The sequence below is a fragment of the Dipodomys merriami genome, unplaced genomic scaffold, assembly GCF_024711535.1.
Source record: "Dipodomys merriami isolate MVZ:Mamm:240054 unplaced genomic scaffold, mDipMer1.0.p SCAF_43, whole genome shotgun sequence".
Lineage (NCBI taxonomy): Eukaryota > Metazoa > Chordata > Mammalia > Rodentia > Heteromyidae > Dipodomys > Dipodomys merriami.
Window position 1 is genome coordinate 10,315,471 of NW_027205937.1, and position 11,244 is coordinate 10,326,714.

General features: G+C 36.1%; 1 non-coding gene across 1 annotated transcript; it reads right to left on the reverse strand.

The window, feature by feature from the left end:
- Nucleotides 1-2,577: 2,577 nt before the first annotated feature.
- Nucleotides 2,578-2,684, reverse strand: LOC138807761 (U6 spliceosomal RNA). Its single transcript, XR_011366265.1, has one exon. It is a non-coding gene; the product is annotated as a U6 spliceosomal RNA (small nuclear RNA).
- Between the last annotated feature and the right edge of the window lie 8,560 nt (nt 2,685-11,244).

Here is an 11,244-nt window from a genome sequence, read left to right on the forward strand (position 1 = left end):
GAGACTATACTACTTAATTTGGTTAGACCTTTTACAAAGCTTTATATACTTTATTTATTTTATGTTGATTGCTCTTTCCAAATCCTGCATGTCTAATTTTGGTTTCTTTCAGTCTCATGTAGTTCAGATTTCAAACCGAAGAATAAATGGAAGGAAACAAACAAAAAAAGAGTTCCTCTCATCTGATGATGCCTCTACAAGAATGAGGAAAGAGTTCATCCTGCTAAGGATCTATGATAGAATTTCAAAAAGAGAATTCATTCTTCTAGGTTTTCCCTATCTTTGTGATGTACCTTAAATTATATAAAACAAAATATACTGCTCAGATACTCTTACGTTTTATCAGTTTTGTACATTTTCATACGGACTTCACATCTGTCTACAACATTCCTTCTTTATAAATGTCCCTGATATTTTTACACTATCAAGACATAAGATAACCAGTTTGATTTACAGCATGAGAGTTATCCTCTTGGCTTCCTTGGAAGCAGAGCATTGTCAATAGATAACATTACTTCTGGTTGCTCACTTCATGTAATGGTTTCTGTAATACATTTTATTTAGTATTTAAAAAACTGTTGGCTAAACTCAAAAGCTCATTCATAGAAGTTTATGTTAAGTTTTTCACAAGTTTTATTGCTCTTAATTCTTAAGATAACATTTGCTATAATACTAATATTATTACCATTTAAGTGTTGGGAAAAATTGTAATTAAAGGCACTAAATGCATGGCCCAAATACACACAGTGAGGAAAAAAAATGAGTCAAAGTTTCCAAAAGTCTTTCAGCAATTCAGAAAAGGTAGGTAAAATCTCACCATTCTCTTACACTCTAAATTCAATATTAATATTGCTCAAGAAATAACAGCATAGCAATTATTGCCGATGATGATTGTTTTCTGTCACAATTTGTCTTCAACACAGACTGTGTTGGTGACATTGCATTATCATGCACAGAATTGAACTTATACATTGAGTTTCAAAGACAGCCAAATTTCTTCTGTACTACAGTTCCATTTTTCTTTTTAAAAAGTACCAAAACTTTTAAATATCATCACTTTCTGTCTTTTAAGAATCCAAAAGAGAAATAAATTCACATTTAATTTAATAAATTCACCTTTGCTTTTAAAGCAAAGTGCTTTAAAAGTAGGAGATGATAAAAACAGGCCCCCACGAAGTAAATTTTCTTCTACTTTTAAAATTATTCTGAAAACCTTGTGCTGCTTGGTCACACCCGTAATCTTGTTTACTTGAGATATCTACTCAGGAGGCTGAGATCTGTGGATAACAGTTGGAAGCCAATCAGGGCAAAATTATTTTTTGAGATTATTTTTCAAAAAAATTTAATGAACTAGCAAAGAGCCAGGAGTGGAGATGTCGTTCATATAGTAGTTCACCAATCTAGAGAGGAAAGGCCTAGCAAGACCTTAAAGCCCTGAGTTCAAATTCTGAGCACTCCAACACACTTGTGTACCCGTGTGCACACACACACACACATTTATTCAAAATACCCTCGTGTCAGTGTTTTGCATTAATTTATTTGTTAACAAGATTATATGGATAAAATAAGGGATATAAACTCTTCAATCTCAGAACATTTTTATACATTTTTTTAATTTTAAAAATACTGCACAGAGGGGTTACATTTACATGAGCAAGGTAATGAGTACATTTCCTAACAAGCATTGCTACCTCCTCCTTTATTTTTCCCCCACCATCCCTTCTCTCCCACCTCCACAAATACACTCCACTCCTCCTCTCTCCTTCCCCTACCTAAATTGTAAAATTCATTTTTCATCATACGTCTTGTGCATCTCATTGTTACAATGGGTCAACCCATATCCCTATTTAAGCATTTTGTTGTTTTCTTCTTCTCCCCAAATTAGAGAAACGTATATACAAGATGTAGGTGCACCAACTTCAAATACAGTGAAAAAAGGGGTTATAGCGTGGTTGAGGAACATATAAAGGAACAAAAAAAAATCACATCGTACAGTATAAGTATGTTAGAAATAATAGCAAGATAGAATCACTTGTGTACCTATCTTGGTGTTCGTTTAGCTTAACATCATCTTATCTGGTCAAATGCACATAGCTTAAGACATTTTCTGATAATCCCGGACATATATTAGCTATTGAAAATAAGAGAAACCATGGGACCTATATTTCTTTGGAGTTGGCTTACTTCACTTAAAAATTTTTTCCAAATCTTTCCATTTTCTAACAAATTGGGCAATGTCATTCTTTCTGATGGAGGCAGAGCATGCAATTGTATATATTTACCAGGTTTTCTTGATCCATTCATCTACTGAGGGGCATCTGGGTTGGTTCCATATCTTAGCTATGGTAAATAATGCTGCAATAAACATAGTTGTGCTGGTAGTTTTAGTATGGTCTTATTTGTGATCCTTTGGGTAAATGAACAAAAGTGGGATTGCTGGGTCATAGGGGAGTTTTATGTGGAGTCATTTGAGGAAACTCCATACTGCTTTCCAAAGTGGTTGAAGACTTTTACACTCCCACCAAGAATGCAGTAGGGTTCCCTGGTGGCCCCATCCCCTCCAGCATTTGTTGTTGTAAAAATATGGATTGCTTCACTAATTTTCGAGTCATCCTTGAGCAGGGGCCATGCTAATCTTCTCTGTATCATTCCGATGTTAGTGTATAGGCTGCCGGATTAAGCACAGAACATTTTTTATATAGAAGGTGTAATTTATTTTCTTAGTCAATTCCACAAAAATGTAAATTCAAAAGAATTGTCATGAAATTTTACAATCATGCATTTCTTACATAAGCACACATTTTTGATGTTGGCATAATTTGTGGAGGGGAAGGGGAAAATGTTTAAATAGGGATACAAGTAGACCCATTGCAACAATGAAAGGAACTTTACAACGTTGGTATCTCTACTACTGCCATACCTGCAGATTGTAACTTGATTGCTTCTTTTGAGGTAAGTATCACTATGCCTGGTTCTGCTTGGACTGTGGTCCTCCTAACACAAGCGAAACACATAGCACCCATCAAATGGTTAGAGTTTCTGAAACTTCTTCTTCTTTTTTTTTTTTTTTTTTGGTCTGGGCTTGCCTGGAACTGAAATTCTCTAATCTCTGTTTTCTAAGTAGATAATATTACAGGTTTGAGCCACTTTATCCAGTAAAAGTATACAATTTTAAGATATCTTGGTATTGCCTATATTTGTGCTTAACATATATAGCTAACCTTAATTTTCTCCCTCTTTTGTTTAGTACTCTGAGTTGAAAACATTGACTTTCTTGATATACATGGCTTTGTTTTGGGTGGAATCCCATCACAATCCAAAAAATCTTCCAAAAAGTTTATGTCAAGAATCATGGAAAAGAAGGCTTCAGGTTGGAAAGAAAACACTGATCCTTAACTTATAATTGCAGTATATTTATAGTGTTAGTCAATACTTTCTGAAGTATGAGAAGAGAAGGAAGACAGAAATGTGAAAGATGTCAGGTCTCTGTGGAATTTCTGTAGTTGTCACTTCATGTTATATTCTTCCTTAAAACTTGCTTTATTAAAAGCCTCTGGGTGGATATTAGTTGGACTGATTGGTAACCTTACCCAAGAAATGAAGCTGATTTTAGAAGGCTGATGATTTGGTAAATAAAGGAATGATGAAAATGAGAACAGATATTGTCACAGAATGAGCCGACAAGGTTCATTGCTGAACAGCAAAACAAAGCAGTTTCAAGTCCGATGATGCACATTGGAACATATATAGATAGATATATATATGTATACATATACAAACATACGTGAAAAAGTATATATGCAGTAGAATACAGAGAAAGTTTGTGTGACAAGTATTAAACTATATCAAACTGGTTGCAGGAAAGGTCCAGTAAAATATCAATAGTTTAGCATAGATTTTGCATAGATTTCTAAAGGATGAAAATTCTTCCCTCATTTTATACTTTACAAATATCCTTAGTATATTTTAAGTTTTTTATATTGTAGTTGGAACATGTATATAATGCTGAGAATTGGAATTACATAAAGTATGCAACATGAATAGGCCAGCCAGAATAGGAAAGTTCATTAGATTCTTATTTCCAATTAACCACCAGGAGAAAAGGAGTTCCAGTTCAGATTTTATGTAGAGCACTGGCCTTGAACACAAAACGACCAGTCAGGCCATGAGTTTAAGCCCTAAGATCTACAGAAACAAAAACACAAAATATAACTTGGAGTTAGATATTTTATAATGAAGCATTTTTTATATACTCTACATTGTTAGAAAGACTAGATTTCTGTGTTAGCTTTATAACCTACCATAGTAAATGATATTGTCCATTTATTAAACAGAAAGGCTTACTCAGATTTATAAGTTTGAAGGTTTCAGTGTATGTTCAGTCGGTTTTATTGTTTTGGTGGCCTGTGACAAGACAATGTCAAGGTGAGGAGTATGACAAAAAATGTTTTTGACCTAGAATGATTAAAAGAGAAAAGAAGAAAGAATATGAGAGTGCATGTTCTCATAGGTTTTATTCTGAAGAACTTAATCTCCAGAAGAACTATTCAGGTATTCTCCACAGTCTGGGAGGAAATGGAAAGTCATTTTTCTTTAACACATAGGTCTTTCTGGGGCATTGTAAATTCAAATGGCAACATCTTCACCAATGATAATGACTTGTCCAGGGATGGAAGCAACTAGATATTGCTATAAATTCCAATCAGATCCTTTTTCTTCTCATACCATGAAAGCCTGCCACAATTCCCAATCAAATCCCATCAAAGATTCAAACATTAATGCTGTCCCAAAAGTTCTGTATGCAAACCCAGGTACATTCACTTCATTTAAGACGGCAATAGTATATGAAAATTTTAAGTCTTCCATAGAAAAAAATTCATATTAAGTGAAGTAATCCGGTACCAAAGAAACTTAGGTCTCATGGTTTCCCTTATTTGCAATAACTAGTATATGTCTGAGTCAAGCAGAAAAGGTCAGATAAGTTGATTTTAGGGAAGTGAACCCTAATATATGTATTCAATTTTTTTTTCTTTCAGGTGATTGTTTCTACACATTTATAAGATTATTTCTTTGTTGCTTTGTATGTCCCTCCCCCATGGTATAACCCTGCTTTCACTGTATTTGAGGTTGGTATAATTTGTGGAAGGGAAGGAAAAAAACAAATCGTTTAAATAGGGGTACAGTTGGATCCTTTGGAACAATGAGATGTACAAGTCGTTATATGGAAAAACGAACTTTACAACTTTGGTGGGGGCGGGGAGGAGGATTGCGTGGAGGGGGAGGGGGTGGAAGGATGGGAAGGGAAGGGATGGGAAGGGGGAACCAAGGAGGAGGCTACAATGCTTGATAAGAAATGCACTCATGGGCTAGGAAGGTGGCTCAGTGGTAGAGCGCTTGCCTTGCATGCTCAAGGCCCTGGGTTCGATTCGTCAGCACCACATAAGCAAAAAGAAAAAAGCCAGAAGTGGTGCTGTGGCTCAAGTGGTAGAGCACTAGCCTTGAGCTGAAGAGCTGAGGGACAGCGCCCAGGCCCCAAGACCAGAACCCCCCCCCCAAAAAAAAAAGAAAGAAAAAGAAAAAAAAAGAAATGTACTCATTATCTTGCCCATGTAATTGTAACCCCTCTGTACAGCGTTTTCACTATAAAAAAAAAAAGAAAATTTTAAGTCTTCCAATTACGTTGTCACCAAGGAAACAATTACAATATTTCCTTAAAAAATATCTAGATTGTAGAACACTTTAATCAGAAAATTGAAGGAGTATCCATTATAGGATTTAATTTAAATATTTAGTCACTGAAATGGATATTCTATATCCACAACTTAGAGCCCTTTCAAAATACATAATTACAAACCTCATCCATTACCATCTTCCGTGAAGACAGTCCTTGCTGAAAACAAACCAAATGTGGTAAACCAATTAAAATGTACGCCATTGTCAAATGCTGTTGTTTTAAAGCATGGAAGTGACAGCACAATTAATGCCAGTGAACAGCTGGTTCTAAGGAGTTTGGAAAGTGATTACTTTGTACTCTAGGTGGAAAAATCCACAGATGTTTCCGATTGTGCTTCATTTTGGCATTTGTAAGATATATTTTGGAAAGCACAATGAATGAAAGCATGTTGTTTTATAAAGATTTGCTGGCTGACAAACTAGGGAAAGAAAACTTATTGAAATGTTTCAAATGAGAAGACAGACAATAGAGTGTGTAAAATGTGGTATGCAGCTTTAAATACAGACTGAAGCAAACCAAAGAATGGGAAAACATTTTTCCTTAAATGCTTTCTGGGTATATTGTGCTATACACTATAATGATGAAATGATCATTTCTTTGGAAAAGTCATGAAAAAACACTGTCACCTGTTGAATTTCTTTATAAAGTGAATCTTAAATGACAAGAATGAAGAAATTTAAATATGTTAATAAAACGTTATCAAGTATTACTTTAATTTTTGATTAAAAGTTAAATCAAACTGACAGACTATTAGTCCATTAAGATTAATGTTTCCTGTCATATGTTATTTTCTTTTTGTTCCTCTTTTATGGGTGGTGATTTTTTTTTCAGAAAGTCAACCTAGTCTTAACCATTACCCACAAAATTTATGCTGTCATAGAATCAGAAATTTTTTTTATTAAATTAAGACAATAGTAGGCTCATTTTATGCCAAACCAAACTATAAACACCAAAAACATTTTTCACTAAAAAAACACACAAAAAAATCGTGAGGTTTTGGGGGAAGATGGAGGAGGAGAAGCTGGAGGGTAAACAAGCTCTTACATAGAAAGTAGTTTAAATGTTCCAGTTACACCAAGTGTGCCATCACAGTACAGTGAGTTTGGCCAAAGATGGAAAATCCAGGCAAGATGACAGATCTGAGCACTTGCCAGTAGCCACAGCTGAGGTGGCAGTAGGTACAGCGCCAGTGGCTATAGCCACCATACCTACAGAGAGAGTCCATGACAAAGGCCCCAGATGTGGCTGGTGAGCAGATTCTACTCAACACCAGCAAGAACTGACAAGGAGCAGATATCTTCATCCTGCAGATCACAGACCAGAGATGACCCAGGAACCAACACTCTTACATGAGTAGAATCCTGACATCCTTACTCCTTCTCAGGGATCAGAGGAGGGAAGGCCTCCCCTCCCCCACTACCAGAGATCTCCATCTATGTTACTGACCTCCCCAGGGCTGAGCAGCTAGCTCCAATTCAGGCCTTGGAAGAAAAAAAAAGAGTCATTTAGTAGGTCACAGGAAGTAGACATGACCTGTCAGGCTCATCTCCACACAGGGGAATGTCACCCCACCAAGCCAGTGGAGCCTCTGTGGAGTGATGTCCTTCACATGGTAAACAGAGCCAGAGGCTGCCCCTCCCTACAACAGCCTAGAGAAACAATTGAAACTAAGTAAAAAAAAAAAAAAACACAAAAACCCTGAGAATGGGTTCCATGAGTGTTTCAGGAGTTGCCCCTCAGGGAAAAGCTACCATTTTCTGAAAGGCCCCAACCCTACCTCATCACGGCATTTACACACTGGAGGAAACTGCCATCTCCCTCTTTGGTGATATTCAAAGCATATCTCCCTCCCACTGAATAGCCTGGGAAGAGGATCACAAAATCCTGGGTAAAGCAGAGCATTTTTCTGCCTGCACAAAAAAAAAACTGACTTAAGAAACAAGTCAAGCAAAATGAAAACTAAACACCACAAGCACACCAGAGACTCCACCAAGAGATACGTTATAGACACAGGAGAGATACAGGGTCTTATCATCCCCCCTCCAAAAAAACCCCAAATAAAAGAACTCTTCTTTTTAACCATTTTTTCAATTTTTAAAAGTGATGTTAATTTTTTCTCATAATTTTTATTTTTGATGTGTGTGTGTGGGTTTAATCTCTTTTGACCTTTTGGTCCTTTTTTTATTGTTTTCATTTCTTTCTCTCTCTCTTTCTTTTTGTTTGACATAATTGCTGTTCTGCTCGTCCCCAGATACATACCAGTGGTCAATTATTAGACCTTATCCCCCATTGTGTACATACTTAATCCTGAAATTTATTACTCTATTCAAAAAATCTTAGGCTTAATTTCTTTAATGGCAGTATTATCTCTTTATACCAGTATAATTTTCAATTAACTAATTTTAATTTTCTTTTATTTTTTATTTTTTCATGTTTCCTTTCTATCCCTCCTCTCCTCTCAACCTATCCTTTTCTTCTCTCCATATCATTTCTTTAAAGTTACATAATTTTTAAGTGTTTCACTTCTTAGATTTAAATTTTTGTTTATCCATTTTTTCTTTATTTTTAAAAAATCTCTCTCCAATCATTCTGTACAATGCATTTCCCTCTCAGAGATTAGGACTTGGTTAAATTCACTCTTTTTTTCCACCAGATTTCTTTTTTTAAAAAATTTTTTTGGGGAGGGATCCAGTCGTGGGACCTGAACTCTGGGCCTGGGAGCTGTCCCTCAGCTCTTCAGCTCAAGGCTAGCACTCTACCACTTGAGCCACAGCGCCACTTCCAGCTTTTTTCTTTTTGCTTATGTGGTGCTGAGGAATCGAACCCAGGGCCTCAGGCATGCAAGGCAAGCACTCTACCACTGAGCCACCTTCCCAGCCCAAATTCACTCTTCTTTTACCTCTCCACATCCCTCTAATCCTATTTTTCTCCACAATTCTCCCTAAACCTAATAATTTCTGGTGTGTCAAATCCTTTTTGCTTTTATTACCCTATTAGTCCATGGTTGTTTGATGATGAATAGATTGTATCTGATGTACTAGATTGTATCTGCAGCCATTTTGACTGTGCAACTACAGGACTCCGGTTGATGCTTGCCTTAAAATAGTGGTCTAGCACAAAATTGGTTTACTTTCATACCAAATGGGCAGAACAAGCCAGAAAACGCAAAAAAATGGCAAGTCTGGGTATGTGAATTCCCACTCATGATAATCAGGTGACAGAATATTAATGAATAATCCAGAAGAGAGTACCCAAAAAGCTCTACAAGCCTTACTGGTATACATGGTGAATGAATAGATTGAAAGGTTGCAAAAGACTCAGTGTGAGCGAGATAGAGAGCGAGAGGTGGCAAACCAAAGATTAATACAGGAATCTTGTGAGCATGAGGAAGCTACTCAAAGATTAATACAGGAATTGCATGAGCAGGTTAAAAACAGTCAAAGAGAAATACAGAAATTGCATGAGAAGGCTGAGATCAGTCAAAGAGAAAGACAGGAATTGCATGATTATGAGGAAGCTGTTCAAAGAGTAATACAGGATTTGCGAGAGAAGGATGAGAATAGAGCAAGATCAATAAAGGCATTCATGGAATCCATGAGCAGACAGCTGAATGAATTAAGGGAGACCACAAAGGGAATGCTCAATGGAGCCCAAGAAAAGTAATGGGAGTCCAAGGAAACCATAACGAATCAACTAAGTGATTTGAGAAGAAACACTGACCACCAAATTAAGGAAGTAAAGTTCATACAAGACCTAAAACAAAGCTGCAACAAAGAATTTGAAGCCAGCAAAGCCAAACAATTAGAAGGAAAAGAAATAAAAAACAAAGTAGAAAGTCTTGACAGTTGGTTAGACCATGTAGAAGATCGGATCTCGGGAATTGAAGACAGCTTAGATATTATAGAGAAAGAATGTATAACTATGCAAGACAAATCCAAGAAATAAGATAGATCTATTCAACATTTGGAAAGCACCATCAGAAGGCCTAATCTGAGGGTAATGGGTGTAGAGGAGCACCTAGAGACAGAAGTTAACGGTTTAGGAAATTTATTTCACAGAATCGTAGCAGAGAATTTCCCAAACATGCAAAAAGATAGGCCTATTCAGATACAAGCTTTTAGAACCACCAAACCAGACTGACAAAAGATACTTAAACATGTCCTACACATAGAAAACCAACAAGAGCACAATAAAGGCCAAGAAACAGGATCCAAGGGAATTAAATTAGAACTCAATACTGAAAGCCACCAAAGAAAGTCCTGTAACACATGGAGGCTGAACAACACACAGTTGAATCACCAGTGGGTCATGGAAGAGATTAGAAAGAAAATGCAAATGCTCATGATAGTCCACAAAAATGAACACATAAATTACCAGCACCTCTGGGACACAGGAAATGCAGTACTCAGAGGCAATTTTATACCTCTGAGTTCCTACATCAACAAATTAGAGAGATCTGAAACCAACAATTAATGAGATATCTGAACCTCATTGAAAAAGAGCAACAAAATAAACCCCAATCCAGTAGATTGAAAGAAGTAATTAAAATTAAATCAGAATTAAACGAATTAGAATCCAAAAAAAAAATTAGAAAGAATCATCAAAACAAAGAGTTGGTTCTTCAAAAAAATTAACAAAAATTGACAAACGTTTAGCAAATCTTATCAGAAAAAGAAGAGCGCACACAGAAATAAACAAACTCAGAGATGAGAATGGAAACATCACCACAGAAACAACCAAAAATCCAGAACATTATAAGGGAATACTTCTCAAATCTTTATGCTAATAAGTTTGAGAACCTGGTAGAAATGGACCTTTTCCTAGCAAATATTGACATGCCAAAACTAAACCAAGATGAGTTAAATTGAATTAACAGGCCCATATCATGCATGGAGATAGAAGCAGCAATAAGAGAACTCCCATCTAAGGACCAATGGATTACAGTGGAATTCTACAAGGCCTTCAAAGCAGAGCTCACACCAATACCCTCCAACTCTTTAATGAAATTGAAAGAGAAAGTGCACATGGAACTCATTCTATGAAGACATCCTAACCCTCATCCTAAAACCAGGCAGGGACTCATCAAAGAAAGAGAACTAGAGACTCATTTCTTTGATGAACATTGATGCAAAACTTCTCAACAAAATTTTGGCCAATCGACTTCAAGAATTCATCCAAAAAATCATACACCACGATCAAACAGGATTCATTTCAGGGATGCAAAGCTGATTCAATATATGCAAATCAATTAATATAATAATTAATATAATATATTAATATATATTATATAAGGCCCAAATAAATATAGGTCCCATGGTTTCCCTTATCTACAATAACTAGTATATTTTTGAATCAAGCAGGAATGGTCAGATAAGTTGGCATTAGGCGAAAGATAAGAACTCAAATGGTTTTTTTTTCTCTTGCTATTGTTTCTAGCATATTTCTAAGATGATTTCTTTGTATGTCCCTCCCCCATGGTATAACCCTTGTTTTCACTGTGTTTGATGTTG